Source organism: Solanum stenotomum, chromosome 8 (genome assembly GCF_019186545.1).
Source record: "Solanum stenotomum isolate F172 chromosome 8, ASM1918654v1, whole genome shotgun sequence".
In the NCBI taxonomy this organism is placed as follows: Eukaryota; Viridiplantae; Streptophyta; class Magnoliopsida; order Solanales; family Solanaceae; genus Solanum; species Solanum stenotomum.
Window position 1 is genome coordinate 6,683,355 of NC_064289.1, and position 22,656 is coordinate 6,706,010.

At 37.3% G+C, this 22,656-nt stretch overlaps 1 long non-coding RNA gene and 1 pseudogene across 1 annotated transcript; both read left to right on the forward strand.

Moving 5' to 3' along the window:
- Positions 1-616: 616 nt before the first annotated feature.
- LOC125872201 (uncharacterized) lies at positions 617-4,881 on the forward strand. Its single transcript, XR_007447110.1, has 3 exons — positions 617-728; positions 4,552-4,696; positions 4,777-4,881. It is a non-coding gene; the product is annotated as an uncharacterized LOC125872201 (long non-coding RNA).
- Positions 4,882-12,222: 7,341 nt separating this feature from the next.
- LOC125872516 (DExH-box ATP-dependent RNA helicase DExH12-like) lies at positions 12,223-20,381 on the forward strand (annotated as a pseudogene).
- Positions 20,382-22,656: the final 2,275 nt, after the last annotated feature.

The window sequence follows — 22,656 nt, forward strand, 5'->3', positions numbered from 1 at the left end:
TAAGAACAGGCATGTCTAAATTTGGTCATGGAAAAGCCTACTAGAACTGCTCTTATAGAATTTTAAGTGGCTTGATAAAATGAAACTAACAAGCGTATAATTTTGACTAGTTTCTTAACTAACAGGCAAAATGGTGACTATTTATTTGAGAAAAGGGGTTGAATACTTTATTGGTAAAGTTGTCCAAGGCTATGGAAAACAAATGTATGTCAATCACAACTTCAATTTTCCCAGTATTACATTTAGTATAGTCTTATAGATGTTGCGATTTCCCCCTCTCTCGCTTCCCCCTTTCATAATTCTGTAGAGCTATGGAATCAAAATAGATAGAATTTTGAGTAGTTAATAGTATAGATAATCTTGCTAATATTGTTGACAACTAACTTGTCAATTTCCTGCTAGATAAAATAGAAGGATTTGTGTAATATTCCTGAATTTGATTTACAGTTGGTCAATGTATTTGTTGTCATTGTAAGATCTTTGTTGTGATGAGAAAGAACAGGTAAAGAATAAATGATGAATAGTTTTTTTCTCATTCCCACACAGTGCACAAGTTACATCTTCTACACAACCCTAACCTGCTAATCTGTCTTTGGTAAGTAACTTGCCATGTAAGTAACTTGCCATGAATGGCCAGGTATAAAGTTGGAGATCCATTTTGGGCTGGAAGCATTGTTGCATACTAGCTTCCTCCTCTCAACTTTTTGGCAATCACCTCTAATCCTCAGGTATAATTGTTTTATTGAGAACTTCTCCATTTGCAATACTGGTAACTTCATGCCAGCCAATTGCCTCAGCTTCCAGAATCCAATGAAATCTTCGTAAAGTCTACCATTATGAGTGTTACAATGCATTCGATTGGCAGGTCCAATGGATTCATAGCCTCGACCACAACCCATATTCATGTTAAGGANAATCACCTCTAATCCTCAGGTATAATTGTTTTATTGAGAACTTCTCCATTTGCAATACTGGTAACTTCATGCCAGCCAATTGCCTCAGCTTCCAGAATCCAATGGAATCTTCGTAAAGTCTATCATTATGAGTGTTACTGTTGACACCCAATTTTGACCCTCCCCAATAATAATTAATTTCCGAGCTTCTTGATTTTTCAAACTATTTAAATAATTGACTGTACAAAATCCAAATATTGTTCAAGTTATTTTAAGATAGTTTTATCACTTTTTATAATTTTTAGATCATATATATGTTTTGCATAATTATGTATATAATTAGTATATTTTATGATTATTCGAAAGTCGTCTCAAAAAGATTTTGTTTTAATTAAATATTTGGTTAATTAATTTATTTAATAGTTCATATTTTCGAGTTATTAGTCATAACTGAGTTAATTATTATATTGTGTTGAGATTAAGAAGCTCGTTAGTTAGTTATATTAATTTGTTTTATTTAATTACTAACTAAATTAACTAAAAGAATTCAATTTGGCTAGATTGTTAATTCATCTACCTAACCTTTTTTATTGCAATTTTAGCCCCTTTTACCCTATCATTTAACTCGATATTTGCAAGACCATATTTTGGCCCAAAATGTAATTCCAATCTGCCAGCCCAACAATAATACATTATAACAACAATACAACCAACACCAAATGACCCTGCATTGTTTTTCTTCTTCTCCCAAACCCATTTTCCCTTTGCTTTCCAACCGACCCGGCCCAAACCCAATTTCCTCCAAGCCCACTCCATTCCCCTTAACCCATAACCCGGCCCAAATCCTCATTCAATAACAAAATAACCCAGCAACAGCAGCTGGCAAACGACAATCCTAAGCAGCCCCCTCTTGTCTTCTTTCTCATTTTTAATACAAGGGAATTCCAACTTTGTCAGCCAAAATGCTACACCATTTTCATGCAAGTTTGCTTTATCTATTTCAATATATTCATCAAAATGCATATGAGTCCAGCAGATAGCAGATATGGCTTCAGAAACGAGCTCACCATTCGAGCATAAATCTGACCAGATCACGTGAAGGTTAAGTCCACCCAAGAACACATTGTTCAAATTTCAAAATACATCTTTTTCAACTCAAAAAAAAAATCCCGCCAAAATGACATACTAGAGCTTGAGCCTCTTCTATAAGATTTTCCTCTGTTTTAGTCGAAAGAAAGAAAGAAAGAAAAAAATTTTTTGGTGTTAGAGAAAATATTGGAGACTTTAGTCGGAATCTGAGAGGAACACAAGCTACTGGTCAAAACATTGCATCCAAACATTTGGAGAGAAAAGTTAGGAAGAGAATCGGGAAAAGTTATAAAAGTTCAAAGGTTCCAGGAGAATTTTTATTTGGTTTCGTTTAGCTTCTCTTGGTGTGGTGCTTGAACCTCGAATTTGTGTGTTGCAAAAGCTCGCTGTCTCCTCTGCTCGTTGTTGTCCAGTCGCTGCCCGGAATAAGGTAATACTTCCCCCCTTCATAACACTCTTTTCGTCTTCGCCACTTCGACACAGTGTTGTTAACTTTAGCTATGTTTTTGTCGTCTTGATAAGTCATGTTTGTTCACGGAATGAGTTCTGTTTGCCATTCTTATGTTGATTTGAATGTTATATTGTTTTGTAGTTAATGTCTTCACTCCTCTGCTCTCTATTTGGGGTTCATCTTACCTTTCTAAATCTGTTATTCGGATATCGTCGAATCTATGTTTTATTTTTGCTTTAGCATCTCGAATATTGAAGGTTCCATTTATTTTACTACTGATGTTCTCTATTCTTCCTTTGAGATGAGGGAAAATCTTGAAATCTTTTAGTATGAAGCTATATGTAGTCGTAGCTGCTGATTGGAGAGCATAAGTGGTCATTTTCTTCTTGATTAAATTCCACGGCCGTCCTATTTTGTATTACAAATGTGTAACTGTCTATTTGGCGTTCATTTCTCCTCATTTTCAGCATTCTTTCATAGTTTGTTGAGTGTATTTGCTGTCCACTTATTCTAACCTGAAGCTAAATGTTTATAATAATTTTGTTGGTTTGCATTTTCCTCCCTATTTTGTCATGAAGCATATGCTAAATATTGAAAGAGCAAGGATTGTCTATCATTTACAATGACTTTCTTTTTGAATTGCTAGATTCATTTGCGACGATATTTAGGCCATGAAAGATATATTTGTCATGCTGCCTGAAGCATGTACTAGTCATTTTTTTTTTTTAAAAAATGCATATCCATATTTCCTTCATTATTTGAGATCACCAAGCAGTAGAAAAAGAATGCTAACGCTTTCACTATATTATTTCACTCCCCATTTTATGATAAAATGATTGCTTGACTACACAAGATTTTAATATATTAATTTGGTGTAATTCTTTTTCTATGTTTCGATTTACTTATTTGATTGAGTTGGTGTTAAAGTTCTTTAAATATGCTATTTTTCTCAAGTCCTTGGAAACATTAAGTTCACTAACGTGTTTTCCTTTTTTTTTTCCCTTGTTGAATGTGAACCCCTCTTGAGTCCGTGGGGACGCCACTTCCTTTTTGCATTTCGGGGATTTTGCTTCTCTTTATCGAGTCCAAATAGCTGGTGAACAGGTTACAGGTAGTACAAGGGCTGGAAACTGAATTTTCAGATCCTAAAAAAGCCCAAAAGAGAGCAGTAGACATGATGTATACGAGTGTATACACATGTATACATAGAAAAAACAGCGATATACAGGGCTGGAAAGCCGATACAGGTGCTGGAAATGTGAAGTGGTCTGTCTATATTCGATATACAGTCCGATATACACAAAAAGGGGTCAAAATACGACCCATATACAACGATATACCTTTGATGTATACACAGGTGTTTGGGAGTGAAAATGGGCTGAAGGAGGCCCAAAAACGCAGCAAAGGCCCAAAATTCAATTTTCTTGCCTACGCTTTGTTTTATTCGTTTGACTAACGTTTTCATTTCTTATGGTTAAATTTAATTAAACCCCAAAGGTAGTCATTTCTCCTTTATATTTTTTAAAAATAAATATTCATTCATATAATTTGTTTACTTAGCTTTTATTTAATTTTGGTCTTGTTATCTCCTTAAGTCATTTCCCTTAGAAAAATTCCCCTTTAGTTTATCCCCCTTAAGATAATAATAATAAAAAAAATAAAAAAATAGTCATAAATGAGTTCTTTTACTTATTTATAATTTCGAAAAAAAATTAGTTAAAATAAATTGAGTTCTTTTACTCAGTCAAAATTTTAAAATTAGTTAAAGTCGTTAGGAGTTCTTTTACTTAGTTGAAATTTCAAAGTTAGTCAAAAATCACTTTTAGTTAAATTGTCAGTCAACCGCAAATTAGCGGGCATTCCGAGGGCCTAACACCTTCTCGGAATGTACATTTGAACTTCGAACCCTTTTTATTTTCAATTGGTTTTATCTGTTTAAATCTATTGAAAACCCTTTAATATTTTTCTTGATTTTTGTTAAAAAATTATGCGGCGACTCTGTCCCTTTGGAAACCCGATTTCTATTAAACTATAAGTTTAATTGGTTTTTCGAAAACTCAGTCATTTTCCTTTTACATATCTTTTAAGTAAAACAGTTACAATGCATTCGATTGGCAGGTCCAATGAATTCATAGCCTCGACCACAACCCATATTCATGCAAGGGCTGGTGAAATACCCATGCGCATTAAGGATTTTATGTACCATCCATGAGGCTTGAGCAACTTTAGTGCCCCAAATAGTTCCTTGCTTCCCATAGCATAGGTGCACCCATTGAATTCCACATCCTTTCTTTCTTTTTGCTCACGTTCCGAAGAAGCTTACAAACTGCACCTTTGTTTCAGGCTTGTATGTTCGATATGTTGAGTTCTCCTGCAGATTTTCCCATGAAATCAAGGTCTTCTTTGAAGTGTACTTCTTCTGTCCATAGAAATCTCTTACATAGTGTCACGGACTTAGAGTCTCACTAATGCTCCGTGCGGCACTTGATAACTTACTCACAAATCTTTCACGATCTTGTAAGCTCAAGTAAGCCATTTGAAACTAAGATCACTAAGAGAATGTAAAGAAAGACTTAGAAAGATTTGGAAGAAAGCTTTATATTGCTTGGAAAATTGCTTACACTTTGTTGGATGGTTGCTTGCTTGGATGGTGCCTTGCAAATGAGGGGCACCTCTATTTATACTACCTCCTAGGGATTAAAATGTAATTAATATTTACTTTACAAGTCCCTAAACTATTTACACTTTGGTCACTCCCTAGAATCTTCTACTAATTCTAGGAAATTCTAAAGCTTTCCAAGAAAATATCTAGTCCCTCTTCTAGAATTCTCTACACATTCTAGAGAATTCCAAGGCTTTCTTGGAAACTATCTAGGACCTTCCATTGCCTTCTAAGTTATTCTAGAGCCTTCTTGAATAATCTAAAAGGTTCTAGAGTCTTCCGGAAACCTCTCCACAACTCTAGATCCTTCCACCCCTATTCGAACACAAAATTTCACTGTGATGTGGCGGGACGTGACAATAGGCTCTCAATGCAAGCTTTCTTTGGCAGCACAAAAATGTGAGACCAAAAGACTTGGACAGAAAATTACTTATTGCATTTTCAGGTTCTGAAATTTACTGAGGAGTCTCTAGTGTTGAAATTTTCATTGTTTTGACAAATATAATGTTATACAAAATGATATTTATAACCATAACTTTTAAATTATTTCTCAAACAAAGTTCAGTCTCAAATGATTTTGTGAAGCACAACTTGGGCGATCCATAATAGAGTCATTTTTCTCGATAATATATTTATTGTCACCACCAACAATCTTTGTCATCACAATCATTACTAGCAACCATCACTACCCCAACTACTATAGTCAATTCAAAGGAAACTCTTTCGGCAATTTTATTATTATACCTATTGTCACCACCATAATCACTATTGTAACTTCCACCACCACTGTGAGTCACTCCAACCATTGCAACCAATTTCTACTACCAATAATCTCCATCGTAATAACTAAAATCAACACTACCACTAATACATCATTAACCATCACCATCAATACCACCAATTACTAATATCAAACAACCTCATTGTCGCAATCATTATCAACCGACACTATTACATCAATCACTACAACATCAACTATATATACTATCCCAATTCCCAACCATCATTACTAGTCACTAACACCAATCATTACCATGTCCACCACTACAAATCATCTCCATCATCATTAGCAAATATATATTTTATTTTATTTATCAAGCAACTAGTTTATTTTATAAAATTTATGTTTTTCTAATATTTAATTACTTTTTAATTTGAATGGTATATTTATTATGTTTATATATTAATAAATGATGCACATTCACACGTTGAAAAATCAATCATCTTAGTTGTTTGATGTTTAAAATTATAGATAATATTTTCATTATTCAAAGATAGTTCAAATTCAAATATCATAATCCTAATGAAAACGAAGGAGGAGACCTTAGAGAATATAGAGAAAAGGGTCAAATGCCCCCTCAACCTTTAGCCATATTTCCAACTACACACTTAACCTTTTCGGGGGTCCTATTACCCCCCTGAACCTTTTTATTTTTATATTATTTCACCCTCAAACGCTGATGTGTCCACATACGTGAACTCACCTTCGTGAGGCGCGTAACAATGTAATAAAATGTCCATGTGGAGTCCAAATAATCCTCCCAACGGTAACTTTACTCTTTATATAACCCATACATTTATTTTTTATTCTTTTTTCAATTCATTTATCTCCATCTCTTTTGTTCTTGAACAAAAGCTCTCTCTCTTCTTTGTTTTTCATCCACCATTTTCAAAGCTTGAATTTAGTTGTTGTATCTTCTCCAACTAAGATTGAATGTAGGGTTTGCAATTTTCTCGGATTTCCCAATTCAACAGCTTGATTTTTTTTTTTCACTTTGTGTTATTAGGGTTAGGAATGTCAAATGCAAAATTGAATAAGCTATGCATGGAAGAATCAGACCCAATGCTCAAAACCATAATACGATGCAAACATGGAAGTTTGTTGCATATGCAGACTTCTTGGTCGAAGTCGAATCCCGGAAGACGATTTTGGTCTTGCCCCTACTATGGTGTATGTGAATTTTCTTCAGTTGTTTGATTTTATTGGGTTTAATTGATGTGAATGTTAATAACATTAATATATATTTTTTTGATTTTTTCAGGAGAACAATTGTCATTTTTTCCGATGGAGAGACAGAGAAGAAATCGATCCACGATCCCAATTTATCCTCCCAAAATTGGTGAACAAAATCAAAGAGTTGGAAGATGAAGTTTGGAGGAGACAGATTCAAATCAATGAGCAACAAGTTCTGATTGATAATTTGACAGTAGAGAAGAGGTTCAAACGAAGAAAGTTGAAATGGTGTACGTTTGATTGGAAGGTCATTTTGTGTATTTTGATTTGTGTTGTTGCCTTGTTCATCAACAACCTATTTCAAAGTAGGGTTCATTCAAGTATTGAACTAATTGAATTGCCATAACGTATGTGAGTAGTGAGTAGTGAAAGGAGTTGAAACTCTCTTTTGGTTATCATATGTAATATGAGAAATTTTGTATATCAATATATGAATCTTTTCGGATAAAGTAGTTGATATAGTAGTGTCTATATTACAACAAATACGGGAGAAATTGAATAAACATAACACCATTTGTAAAATAGAAGGCCTTTAATTGACATAATCGATTGTAAAACAGGCCTCACATAAGGTCAAAGTACAATAAAAAACCAAAAACCAAAAATAAAAACATAATTTGATGTTCAATACTAATACATCATCATTCAAAATGGGAAATATTTTCATGAACTACTTCCTTTTGATTTTTCTTTGTTCCAGTCTCATTTCTTGAAGTTTTCTTGTTGAGATTGCTGCTTTTCCATTCCATTTCAACTTGGGTGCAGTACTTGGTTTGTAACCAATATCACCAGTAACATCAGCAGATTTTGTCACCTTTGTTGTACCAGTAGAGAAGATCTTACAACTTGACATCCCAGGCTGTATTCAAATTATGAAATAATTAGTGAGTGAGTTGAGTTTGTAGTTAAACATTAAAAAAATAGTATAATTGAATCAATAGAAAACACTTACATTGAGAGCTTTGAATCCATTTTCATCTTGAAACACACCCATTCCAATGACTGTTTGTCTTTTGTATGAGGTTGTGTTTCCCCTACCCCTTCCTCTTCCTTTGTTACTATTAGTTAACTGGTAATCAGTAGGTGTAGAAGATCCAACATGGTAATTAGCAAGTGATGGACATGTAGGAGGTGCACTAGCTGCTGCAGGTGGTCTTCCTCTTGCACTCTTTGCAGGTGCTGCAGATGCATTAGGTGTTGCAGGTGCAATAGGTGGTCTTTCTCTTGCACCTTTTGTAGGTGCTGCCAATGGTCTTCCTCTTGACCTCTTTGCAGGTCCTGGAGATGCACTAGGTGCTGCAGGTAGTCTTCCTCTTGACCTCTTTGCAGGTCCTGGAGATGCACTAGGTGCTGCAGGTGATCTTCCTCTTGACCTCTTTGTAGAATGCTCACCTTCTGTTTGTGCTTTCTATAAATATAGTTAAAAATAATTGTATATTACATATGAGATCTCTATCACATACCAAAATAAAGGTAAAGATGTTACCTTTGGTCTGCCTAAACCTGAAGTTTTGCCATTTTCCTTGTCTATATTTGATGGTTCTTCCCTTGTTGATGACTCAACCCTTTGTGGACATCCTCTCTTGTTGTGGCCTCTAACATTACAGTTACTACATGTCATGGCAAGTCCAGTTCTAGGTAGCTTTCCAGATTTTTTACTCTCACCAGCTTCCTTCTTTCTAAGTTTACCTGGCCTGCCAGGCATGCTTTTTATTTCTGGTGGTGCAACTGTGGGGTTAGTAGATACAGGCCACATCCCTATGTTTGTGACAGGTTGAAGGACATTGGCATAAGTCCTCAAGTAAGTTGCCTTACTATAGCAGTTGTCAATGTAGTCAAGAGGTTCACATTTCTTAAAGTAAATGACAACCACAGCATGTGCACATGGTATGCCTTTTAACTGCCATACCCTACAACTACAAGTCCACCTACCAAGATCCACACTGTGTTGAAATGACCCTTCTTTCACTTCAAATCCCTCAACTCCATTAAATTCAATATTACAATTCATTGACCTATCAATATTCTCCTGTAGTACCTTCAAAGACATTGGAGAGAAATCACACATCCAAGTATTTGTGAACTCTCTTAACTTGGTTATTCTTGTCATCATCTTTACTCTTATCTTATCAAGCATAGTAATAATTGTCTTATGCCTAGCTGCCAAGATCCATGAATTAAAGCATTCAGACATATTGTTGTCTACAGAATCACATTTTACTTGACTATTAAAGTAAACCTTACACCAGTACTCTATGTTGTAGTACATAAGATCATCCATCATTTTTTCTGGACCAAGTAACTTCATCTTTGCAACATTTTTCCTCAATTGAGATTCAAAGGTACTCTTTGCAATAGACCAAAACTGTTGTCTTCTTTGGAGACCTCTCCAGTCTTTAGCCCAGTTAGCTAAGATGTGTCTACCACACATTCTATGTTCAGCAAGAGGTAAAATATTTAAAATTGCTCCTATTAATCCCTGTAATAGTTCTAGATATGTTATAATAACAAATATATGAAAATTGATAAAGATAAATACAAAATAAAATAGTACACATACCTTTTGCATATCTGTAATCAGGGTGAGATCTTCACCATCTCCTAGTCCTAGATCTTCCTTCAATAGTTTGATAAACCATGTCCATGTCTCTTTCTTTTCATACTCAACTACTGCCCAAGCAAGTGGCAGCATCTGGTTATTACCATCTTTGGCCACAACAACTAACAATTGTCCTCTACAAACTCCTTTAAGAAAACAACCATCTAAACCTATGCACTTTCTACAATTTTGGAATGCCTTCTTCAATGGATCAAAACATATGTAAAAGCTCTGAAATATTGGCCTACCAAGAGCATCAGGTTCACCAAGTTTAACAACACAAGTGCTCCCTGGATTGGTGCTCAACAATTCATTTTTATAGTCAAGAATTTTGCCAAATTCCACAATATGATCACCCATGATATCTTTCAACACTTTAGCTCTTGCCCTCCTAACAGTAGTCTTGCCAACATGAATTTTAAATTTTTTCCTTACCAACTCTTGCAACTTGAAAACTCTTATATTTGGCTGCTCATTAATCTTTTTTCTAAAGTGTGTAGATATGAACTTTGCATTACACAAATAATTTCTAGTTGTGTTGTTACAACTATGCTTTGGATTGTAAGTCTTTATCATGAAATCATTTGTTGTTTTGTCAAGACATGCAAACAAAAGCCATGGGCAACCTTCCTTGCACCTACATCTAACTCTTTTTGGCTCATTCACACACTTCTCTATTTGAACTCTTTTCTGGACAACATATTTACTAACTGCTCTTCTAAATTCATTCACATCTGCAAAGACCATACCCAACTGCCATACAACTTTCTTGGCAGTAGGATCATGTATAATTTTCTGATTACTTGGTCTCCTCCTTCTTTTTACAGTTCTTGGTAAATGTACTCTTTCAGATTCAACACATTCATCACTAAATTCATCTCCATCTATTTCAAAACTTCCATCATCAGAACTTGCAAAATAAGGCTCATCACCTCCTAATCTTCCTTCAACACTTATTTTACCTGTTTGAGTTTCATCAAAACCTAAATCTGCTCCAGCTTCACCTACTGGTACCTCTTCAGTATCAACTGGTACTCTCTCTTTTCTTTTTCTTCTTTGAAAAGATCTTTTTTCAGCCCTCAACTCCCTAACCTCTTCATGTACATCACTACCATAGTCCTCATCATCATCTCCCACCAATCCACATTCAGACTCGACACTATCTTCAGTTGAGTAATCAGAACCCTCTTTTTCTAAGAAATCAGATTCAACAGGGCCTGAAACTAGATCATCAGCATCTTCAATACTAGGATTTGCAGCAGTGACAGGAGTTGTAGTGGAAGGAGATCTAGGAGCAGCAGTTGTAGTGGGTGGAGTTTTAGTGGAAGGAGATTTAGGAGCAGCAGTTGTAGTGGAATGAGTTGTGGTAGTGAAAGGAGATCTAGGAGAAGAAGTTGTGGTGGGAGGAGTTGGGGTAGAAGCAGATCTAGTATCAAAGGTAGTAAAAGGGTCTTCACCTACCCCACTTTGTTCATTTACTTTATTAAAAGTTGAACCAGATTCCTCCATATACCCATGAGGAACATTTTCTAATAAAATAAGGGTGGGGTCCACAACTGCATCATCAATCAAGTGCTTTACATATACCTCCACAATATCTCCATCTTCCAAAGAACAACTTAAGTCTAAAATATCCATATCATTATGAATATCTTCCAAAATACCACTGTTAGGAGGTTTAATACTAAATGTGCAAGTTGTTGTGTATCCTAATTCTTTAATGTAGCCTCTTAATTCAAAATAGGACAGTCTATCCACATCAACATCCAAAAACTCTGTAACTTGCCCACCACTGTAAACTACTTGTCCACTACTCAAATCTAATACTCCACCATGATACCATCTTAAAGTAACCAAAGTAAATCCACTCATCTCCTACCTGAACAGAGGTAACACTAGTAAGGAATGAGAAACTCTACTTTTTGAGGTTGTACTTTACCAGTAAACTACAAGACTATATAAATTCACGAAAACAAGTAAATAACTATTAAAACCCCTAATAAACTACATACAACGACACACATATCAAAATAGCATTTGAATGCCTGTGCAACAAATGTCCTAAAAATCAACACTACCATCAAAACTAAAATCAAATATCAACATAACATTCAGTTGGTAAAGAATAACGTTCAATTAGAACTAACCCTAATAAACATTAAAAGGCCCTAAAAACCTCCACACTACAACACACCAGTCAAAATAGCATTTGAATACGCAGTAAAAATAAAACCCTAATCAAACACTAAATCAAAATAGTATTTAGCTAGTAAAGATCTAACCTTTTCTCAGAAGAAATAGTAACTAAGCTTCCAAGCAACGTCAATAATGGAAGATCGTAGAGAAAAGGAAAAAGAACTAGAGATTTAGGAACAAGATCGTAGAATTAATCTAAGGAAGAAGAATGAGGGTTAATTTGGTTCAAAGGTAAAGGTAGAAGAATAAGGGTTAATTTGGTTCAAAGGTAAAGGTAAAGTTTTATGACACGTGTCAATATGTGAGTCGTGTAAAGTCATGGGGTCCACTAATATATACGTGGACAGCGTGTGTATACAAACATTTTTTATAAATCTGGTTTAGGTGGACACATCAGCGTTTGAGGGTGAAATAATATAAAAATAAAAAGGTTCAGGGGGGTAATAGGACCCCCGAAAAGGTTAAGTGTGTAGTTGAAAATATGGCTAAAGGTTGAGGGGGCATTTGACCCTTTTCTCGAGAATATACAAAGATTCCTACTTTCTTTTGTAGGTATCCTTTTTTGTTATAAAATAATACACAATCAGAATTCAACAAGGAATTCAAGAAAGATTTTATCACAATTTTGATGTCATATAAATGTATAGGAAACCCTCCTATCAATAGGAATAAAACGTCTCCCCGTAAATATTTTGATATCTAAATTAGATTAATCCCAAAGTAATTAGGTCGGCTCCTAGTTAACTTGGTCTCCAAACAATAATTATCTTCTTCTCCAAGTATTTTAGAATTATAATTAGTAATACTAAACTGTTTAGCTTTTGGTAATCTTAATTCATAGTAATTACTTTCTTCTAGTCAATTTGGGTTTTGTAGCATTATAAATATGGGCATCCAACTAATTCGTTTATCACTAAAACTCAATTCGGAACAAAAACTTCGCCGGTAACTTTTGATTTTCCGAGTTCCGATTGAATATGACAGATTCCGATCGTAAGTTATTCCGGGCTGCATGAACCTTCCGGTGAAGCTGAGTCTCCGTATGGGAAAATTGATCCCAAAAAGTTTGGAGATCGTGTTTACCGGAGTTCGCTGCCGGGGAAAATTCAGAAGAAGAAGCGGGAACGATTTGTTGTCTCTGAGACCACTATGCAGAACAAGAAGAGACGGAGGATTCCTGGAGAAGAAAGTTCTGTTCTTAATTGGAGGGAAGAGGAAGGAGGAGTTTACCAGCCGAAAACTAAGGAAACTGGGGCTGCTTACGAGTGCATGCTCAGTTTGATTCAGCATCAATTATGTGGAAAGCCTCTCAACATTATGAGTGCGGCGGCTGATGAGATTTTGGCTGTGCTAAACAATGGTAATTCTGATAAGTAAAAAGATGGAGATTGAGAAGGTGTTGAATGTATCCGTATCGAACAGGTATTTGATAAGTTTGTGTCAATTGGAAGATTTATTACTGATTATCAATGTAATGATGAAGTGCTTTATGATGATGATGTTGGTGTAGCAGTTCATGATGATGAAGAAGAGGATGAGTATGTGCAGCTGGAAGGTAATGTTGCTGGCATTATGCAGATGGGCAGTGGCGGCATTGATGATGAGATATTGCACGAAGCTGATGAGGGGATGGCTTTGAATGTTCTGTATATAGATGCTTATTGGCTTCAAAGAAAGATTTCTCAAGCTTATGAGCAGCAGAAGATTGATCCGCAACATAGTCAAAAGCTTGCTGAAGAGGTTCTTAAAATTCTTGCTGAAAGTGGTGATGATCGTGACGTGGAAACAAAGTTGCTGGTGCATCTGCAATATGACAAGTTTAATCTCATCAAGTATCTTCTGAGAAACCGGCTAAAGGTAGTGTGGTGTACTCGTCTCGCAAGGGCTGAAGACCAAAAAAAGAGGAAGAAAATCGAACAAGAGATGTTGGGGTTGGGGCCAGATCATGCTGCAATATTACAACAGTTGCATGCTACTACTAAGGAAGCTGTGAAAGAGAGACAGAAGAATTTGGAGAAAAGCTTTAGGGAAGAAGCTAGGCGACTTAAGGATGCATCTCGTGCAGATGGTGAAGATCTTGATAATGGTTGGTTGATGGGCCAGCATTCATTGCTCGATCTTGACAGCCTTGCCTTCCATCAGGGTGGTTTATTGATGACAAATAAAAACTGTGAGCTCCTGGCAGGATCGTATAGGAATCATATGAAGGGTAATGAGGAAGTTCATGTGCCAGCATTGAAGCCAAAGCCATTAGCTCCCGGAGAAAAGCTTGTGAACATCTCTTCCCTTCCACAGTGGGCACAACCAGCTTTCACTGGGATGATCCAATTGAACAGGGTGCAGAGTAAAGTATATGAAACTGCCCTATTTTCTCCTGAGAACATCTTACTGTGTGCTCCCACAGGAGCTGGCAAGACTAATGTAGCTATGCTCACTATACTTCATCAAATTGGATTGAACCGTAAGGAAGATGGATCTTTCAATCATAACAATTATAAGGTTGTCTATGTGGCGCCAATGAAAGAAAGCCCTTGTTGCTGAAGTAGTTGGGAATCTCTCCAGGCGTTTGGAACACTATGGTGTCACTGTGAAAGAATTGAGTGGAGATCAGTCACTAACTCGTCAACAGATTGAAGAAACTCAAATTATTGTGACAACTCCGGCGAAATGGGATATCATAACCAGAAAGTCGGGTGATCGTACATATACACAGCTTGTTAAACTTCTGATAATTGATGAGATACATCTCCTGCATGACAACAGAGGTCCTGTTTTGGAATGTTTAATTGCAAGAGCTATCAGACAAATTGAGACCACGAAAGAGCATATCCGGCTGGTTGGGTTGTCCACTTCTAAATTTTGAGGATGTGGCAGAGTTTATGAGAGTTGATCTGAACAAAGGCCTCTTCCATTTTGACAATAGTTACAGGCCTGTCCCGTTGGCTCAACAGTATATTGGAATTACTGTTAAGAAGCCGTTGCAGAGATTCCAGCTGATGAATGATGTTTGCTATGAGAAGGTAACCAGTGTGGCAGGAAAGCAGCAAGTGCTTATTTTTGTCCACTCAAGGAAGGAAACAACTAGAACAGCTCGTGCAATACGAGATACTACACTTGCTAATGACACACTAGGTAAGTTTTTAAAGGAGAATAGTTTAAATCGAGAAATTCTTCTGTCTCACACAGATCTTGTCAAGAACAATGATCTCAAGGACCTTTTATCATGGTTTCGCAATTCATCATGCGGGGTTGGTTAGGACCGATCGTCAACTTGTGGAGGACCTCTTTGCTAAGGGCAATGTGCAAGTTCTGGTGTCAACAGCAACCTTAGCTTGGGGTGTCAATTTGCCTGCACGTACTGTCATTATCAAAGGCACTCAGATATACAACCCTGAGAAAGGAGCCTGGACTGAACTGAGTCCCCTTGATGTTATGCAGATGCTTGGCCGTGCTGGAAGGTCTCAATACGACACTTATGGAGAAGGAATCATCATAACTGGACACAGTTCACTGAAATATTATCTTTCTTTAATGAATCAGCAACTTCCTATCGAAAGTCAGTTCATATCTAAGTTGCCTGATCAGTTGAATGCAGAGATTGTCCTTGGGACGGTGCAGAATGTCAAAGAGGCATGCAAGTGAATCCTCTATACTTACCTCTATGTTCGAATGGTACGAAATCCCAGTCTTCATGGTCTTGCTACTGCTGGTGTCAAAACTGAAGATGCTTTGGAGGAAAGGTGTGCTGACTTGGTTCATTCTGCAGCTGCGTTACTGGACAAAAACAACCTGATTAAGTATGATAGGAAGAGTGGATATTTCCAGGTGACTGACTTCGGTCGCATTGCTAGCTGTTACTACATAACTCGTGGGACAATTTCCACATACAATGAGCACTTGAAACCAACAATGGGTGACATTGAGCTTTGTAGACTCTTCTCTCTCAGTGAGGAGTTCAAATGTGTAACAGTAAGGCAGGATGAGAAAATGGAATTGGCGAAGCTTCTGGATCCTGTTCCCATTCCTATAAAAGAGAGTCTTGAGGAGGCCAGTTGCCAAGATCAATGTTCTACTGCAGGCATATATTTCACAGCTGAAGCTTGAAGAGCTGTCTTTGTCATCGGACATGGTCTATATAACTCAGAGTGTTGCACGTCTGATGCGAGCCCTTTTTGAGATAGTTCTGAAAAGAGGATGGGCTCTGTTAGCTGATAAGGCTTTGAAATGGTGCAAGATGATAATTAAGAGGATGTGGAGTGTGCAGACACCACTTCGTCAATTCCATGGCATTCCAAATGAAATCTTGATGAGATTGGAGAAGAAAGATGTGGCTTAGGAGCGGTATTATGATCTTTCATCTCAAGAGTGAGGGGAGCTTATTCGTTTCCCGAAGCAGGGAAGAACACTTCACAAATTCATTCATCGGTTCCCAAAGCTCAACCTTGCAGCACATGTTCAACCAATTACTCACTCTATCCTGAGGGTAGAATTGACTATCACACCAGATTTCCAGTGGAGGACAAGGTCCATGGTTATGTAGAACCCTTCTGGGTTATTGTAGAAGATAACGACAGGGAGTGAATTCTTCATCATGAATATTTCATGCTGAAGAAGCAGTATATTAATGAGGACAATACTTTGAACTTCAGTGTCCCAATTTATGAACCATTGCCTCCTCAATACTTCATCCGTGTTGTGTCTGACAGATGGCTAGGGTCCCAAACTGTTTTACCAGTACCTTTCCGGCACCTGATTTTACCAGAGAAGTATCCTCCTCCCATCGAGTTGCTAGACTTGCAACCTCTACCAGTTACTGCATTGAGGAATCCAGCTTATGAAGCGCTTTATCAAGATTTTAAGCATTTCAATCCAGTTCAAACTCAGGTTTTTTACAGTCTTGTACAACTCAGATGACAACGTCTTGGTTGCAGCTTCAACTGGTAGTGGGAAGACCATTTGTGCTGAACTTTCCATATTAAGAAATCATCAGAAAGGACCTGATAGTATTTTCCGTGCAGTGTATATAGCTCCCCTTGAGGCTCTTGCTAAGGAGCGATACAGTGATTGGAAGAAGAAATTTGGGGACTCTCTTGTAATGAGAGTGGTTGAATTAACTGGGGAAACGACGACTGATTTGAAACTGTTAGAGAAGGGTCAGTTAATCATTAGCACACCTGAGAGATGGGATGCTTTAGCCCGCCATTGGAAACAACTCAAGTATGTTAGACAAGTAAGTATTTTCATTGTTGACGAACTGCACCTGATTGGTGGCCAAGGCGGTGCAGTGCTAGAGGTGATTGTCTCTCGGATGCGATTTATCTCAAGCCAAGTTGAGAACAAGTTTCGTATTGTTGCTTTGTCAACTTCCCTGGCTAATGCCAAGGATTTGGGGCAATGGATTGGGGCTACATTTCATGGACTTTTCAACTTTGCTCCTTGTGTCAGGCCTGTGCCACTGGACATACATATTCAGGGTGTTGACATTGCTAACTTTGAGGCTAGGATACAAGCCATGACAAAACTCACGTACACTGCAATAGTACAACATGCAAGGAAAGGAAAACCAGCAATAGTGTATGTCCCCACAAGGAAGTTTGTACGCCTTGCTGCGGTGGATCTCATGACTTACTCAAGAATGGACAACAAAGGCACACCTGTGTTTTTGCTGAAATTGAAACAGAGCTGGAGACTTTTGTGGAGAGAATCAACGAGCTTGTGCTAAAAGAAACACTGAAGTATGGTGTGGGCTACTTGCATGAAGGCTTGTCTGGCACAGATCAGGATATAGTGAAGACATTGTTTGAAACTGGATGGATTCAAGTATGTGTGATGAGCAGTAAAATGTGTTGGGGGGTGCGCCTCTCTGCCCAGCTGGTGGTGGTTATGGGAACGCAGTACCATGATGGTAGGGAAAATGTGCACAGTGGCTATCCAGTGAGTGATTTATTGCAGATGATGGGTCATGCCAGTCGACCTCTTGTAGATAGCTCGGGGAAGTGTGTCATCCTCTGCCATGCACCATGCAAGGACTACTACAAGAATTTCTTGTATGAAGCATTCCCAGTTGAGAGCCATTTACAGCACTATCTCCATGACAATTTCAACACAGAGATTGTTGTTGGAGTTATTCAGAACAAGCAGGATGCAGTAGATTACCTTACATGGGCATTTATGTACAGAAGGCTCACTCAGAATCTAAACTACTATAATCTGCAGGGTGTTAGTCACAGGCATATTTCGGATCACCTCTCAGAGCTGGTGGAGAATACTATCAGTGACTTGGAGTCATGCAAGTGTGTTACTGTTGTAGATGACATTTTGCTTTCACCCCTGAATCATGGATTGATTGCATCATATTATTACATCAGTTACACGACAATAGAACGTTTTACCTCTTCTTTGACCTCCACAACGAAGTTGAAGGGCTTGCTTGAAATTTTGACTTCAGCAAAGGAGTATGAACAGCTTCCAATAAGACCCGGTGAAGAGGAGTTGATAAGAAGGTTAATTAATCATCAGCGCTTCTCTTTTGGGAATCCCAAATACACAGACCCTCATGTAAAGGCTAATGCTCTGTTACAAGCCCACTTCTCTAGGCAAATGGAAATCTTGCTTCTGACCAGCAAGAGGTACTTCTTTCTGCTAGTAGGTTGCTTCAAGCAATGGTTGATGTAATATCCAGTAATGGATGGCTGAATCTAGCACTTCTAGCAATGGAAGCGAGCCAGATGATCACTCAAGGAATGTGGGGGCATGATTCTGAGCTTCTTCAACTTCCACACTTCACAAAGGAATTGGCTAAGAAGTGCCAAGAGAATCCAGGAAAGAGTGTAGAGAGTGTGTTTGATTTAGTGGAGATGAGAGATGATGAGAGGCATGAGCTCTTGCAAATATCAGAGTCACAGCTTGTGGATATTGATCGTATCTGCAAGCGATATCCATACATTGATTTGACATATGATATGCTGGACGGTGGTAATGTGAGAGCAGGAGACAATGTGACTTTACAGGTAACTCTTGAGCGTAGATTTGAGACTGGACCTGTGCTTGCGCCTAGATACCCTAAAGACAAGGAAGAAGGATGGTGGCTTGTTGTTGGTGATATTAAAAGCAACCAACTTGTAGCTATTAAGAGGGTTAATCTTCGGAGGGAGTCAAGGATCAAGCTTGATTTCACCTCCCCTGCTGAAGCTGGAACGAGGAAGTACAAACTCTATTTCATGTGTGATTCTTATCTAGGTTGTGATGAGGAACACACTTTTGCAGTTGACGTAAACGATGTAATGCCTGAAGACGACAGTTGAAGAGAGTGATGTAGATTTTACTTTTTGGTAATTAATACTTATAGACAATCTGCTGAGACTAAGTGCTGTTTTATCTTATTTTAAATTGTTTCACTAACTAATTTCTTCAATATTATGCAGTTTATTTTTAGCTTTAAGAATGTGATCTGAAATGCTGATTGGTTACTTGCCTCATATCCTATATTTTTCTGCCTTTTCTTCTACCCATTTGAAGGCATTATATTTGTTTTAATGAATAGAAGCTAGTCATTTAATATGCTTACACGAGGATTCACCTGTTCACGTTATGCCTAAAGGCAGTTGTATGGATTCACATTCAGCATAGATATTACCTTTGTTTTTCTTCTTCCCCTTTTACATATTTCTGTAGAGATAGGGAATCAACATAGATAGGCTTCGAACAGTTAACAGAATAGATGATCTTTCACCATAGTTGACCGCTAAGTCATCAATATCTGCTATATAAAATAGGAGAATTTGTAAAATATGCCCTGAATTTAATTATTGAAAAAAATATTTGATTAACAGCTTGTGCTGCATATTTCAGTAGAACCATTTTCTACCACATATTGAGGTAAACTTATTATGATCAAGACATGCACTTGATATTTTACAACACCTTAATGCCAAGAATTTTTCACAAATCAAATCAGCCACTATGTACACCAACCTTTTCATGCATATTTCAACTGTTCACTAGTTTATCAAGCACCTGTTTCTGCTATAACATTTTGTACTATTCAGGCAACCTAATTCCAATTCCTGCATCACTTGGTTCACCAGTTAGGAGGAGATGAAGTTGGCAATACATGAGGCAAATGGCAATATCTTGGTTTTTGGAAGTTGGGTATTTTCCTTTTGAGTTTTGACTACTTGGGAACCAGAAAGGTGAGAGTTGATGTGTTTTCATTGCTGAGGTGATGAGATCCACCACAAGGATCCATGTAGCATTCTGTCAGGAAATTCCATGAATGGCCTAACTGAGAGATGGTTTTTTGTCTGTTGGCTGAATACCACAGAGGAATGTTGCACCTGGTAGCCACCATCCATTTTTCAAGGTTCGCAAGCCTGAGGTCTGTTTCTGGTATTCCTGTCTTATCTTTTCATGCTTCACACCTGAACCTGCACAAATAAGATCATATTCATATTTCTTCTCTACTTTTGTGAAAGTTCACATAGTAAGTAAAAGACAGTATATACTGCCAATCTAGTTTTTAATTGAAAAAAACAACTACCTTCTGGAGATATAATTCTAGCAGATCTATTTCCTCCTATAGTTTCTACTTCCCTTCCTCAACTAATAGGAGCTTCTAACCTGCTAGCGTACATAACAAAGCTACAATATTTCCTTTTTGATAAGTTTCAAAAGGCAAAAGGAAAAGCACTAGAATAAAATCTTGACAATATTTAGCTACTTGGTCACGTAGAATGAATATAGTAACATAGAAATGTACAAAAGATACCTCTTGCAGAACATTATCCAGTTGCCTCAGCAGTCAATATGTTCTCCCGTGATTGTATTCAGTTGAGACCCTTAAATCACTTAAGACTCCTTTTTAAGAGCATAAAACATAGAGCAGCAAAAGCAAAACTGTCGGAATAACTAAAAGAACGAGAACAAAGCTGATCCATTAATAATGAGACTTACTAGATGCACCATTTGAAATAAATTAGAGCTTTATTTGCACTTTGTACTTAAAGTTTCAATGGACCTTAGAGCTTTTTTGCGCTTTTGATAACACTGTGTCAGATTGAGTAGAAAATTGATGGCTCTCTTGATCAATGTAAGGCTCGTTTGGTAGCCAAGGTTTTACATAGTCTTATGGTGTGGACTATGGTGAGACATTCAATCAACTGATTCGTCCTTCTACTGTTAAACTGGTGTTTTCCTTTATTACCTTTATCTTGTGGATGGCATATTCATTGGTCTGACATTAACAATGCCTTTCTTAATGGTTTATTGACTGAGACTATTTATATGGAGCAACTGAGCAACCGCAAGGCTTTCAGGACTCTCACTATCCCCAATTATGTCTGTAAGTTTTGTAAGGTTAAGCACCCGGTGCTTGGTTTGCCTGCTTTGGCCACTTTCTCATCTCTCATGAATTTCATAATAGCCGAGTTGATGACTCTTATTTGTTTATGAATATGGTAATCAATATATATATCTTCTTCTGATACTATCCTTACAGATTCTGATTTTCTTTGTTATCATGGTTTTCTAACCTGCTATATATATGCTCTGAGTTTTCTATTAATGATCTTGGAAATGTTCACCTTTTCCTCACACTTCTGCATGTCTTTATATTTCTCAAGCTAAGTATATTCGGGATATTCTTGATTGGACCGGCCTAATTGGTTGCAGGCCAGTTGCCACACTGGTGTCTTCTTCTATTTTCGTATTTGGACTCTTTAGTTGACAGCTCCATTAGTAATGCATCCAGATATTCCTTATGTTGTTAACACTGCTAACCAGAATTTGCAGTCCCCTTCGGCCTCATCATTTTGCAGCAGTCAAAACGCCTTTTACGGTATGTTGCTGGTACATTGCATTACGGTCTTTTGCTACGCCCTTCAAATGCTCTCTTATTAACTACTATTTTGATGTTGATTGGGCTGGTTGTCCTATACTCAGCGCTCTACCTCTAGCTCGCTGTTATTGTTTGGTAATAATCTCATTTCTCAGTCTTGTAAGAAGCAGCACACTGTCTCTTGTTCTAGCACAAAGGCAGTGAGTGCAGTGGGAATAGGCTTCCCAAGAAACCAGGTTGGGCCGGGGTCAGGCATAGAATGATGGGAATGGGTCTTAATCTTGTATTGGTTTTGCCAACTTATTAGGTTGCGTTTGGGGAAAAACGCCATGGGGACTCAGGTCAGAGTCCAGCATAACTAAGAGATCCATTCCATTTAGGGCAAAAACCAAATGGGCGGGCACAGGTTAGGGGCTACGGGTGGTCTGTTTGTCTGAGCAGATTGGTCATTAGACTACGACTACCATCAACTTGCTGCACTTTGTCGGATTGATGAGTGAAGGACCTAATAATTAGTGACTTCAAAATTCTTTCTTTTTTTCCTTTTGAAATTTGTAATTTCCCTTTTTCTTAACATTTTTGGATGAATTTATTTTCGTACTCCAAAGAGGATTAGTGGTGATTACTCTACTAAGCTAAATTATCTTTCAAAGCATTGTCGAGTGTGTTTCATTGTCAAATCACCAAAAGGAAAAAAAGTGATCAAAAGTATAGAACATATATATCGATTAGTATTAAAAGTGTCTAAAGAAGATTGGAAAAAGAAATGATTGAGCTTTGAAATTTAGTGTGAATAATTTCCACTAACTTTACATTTGATCATGCATGACTTGTCTTTTCCTCCACCAATTAAAGAAATTATTAAGTTTATAGCTTACTCAAGAATTTTGTGCATAATTTCCTTATTTTTGCTCATT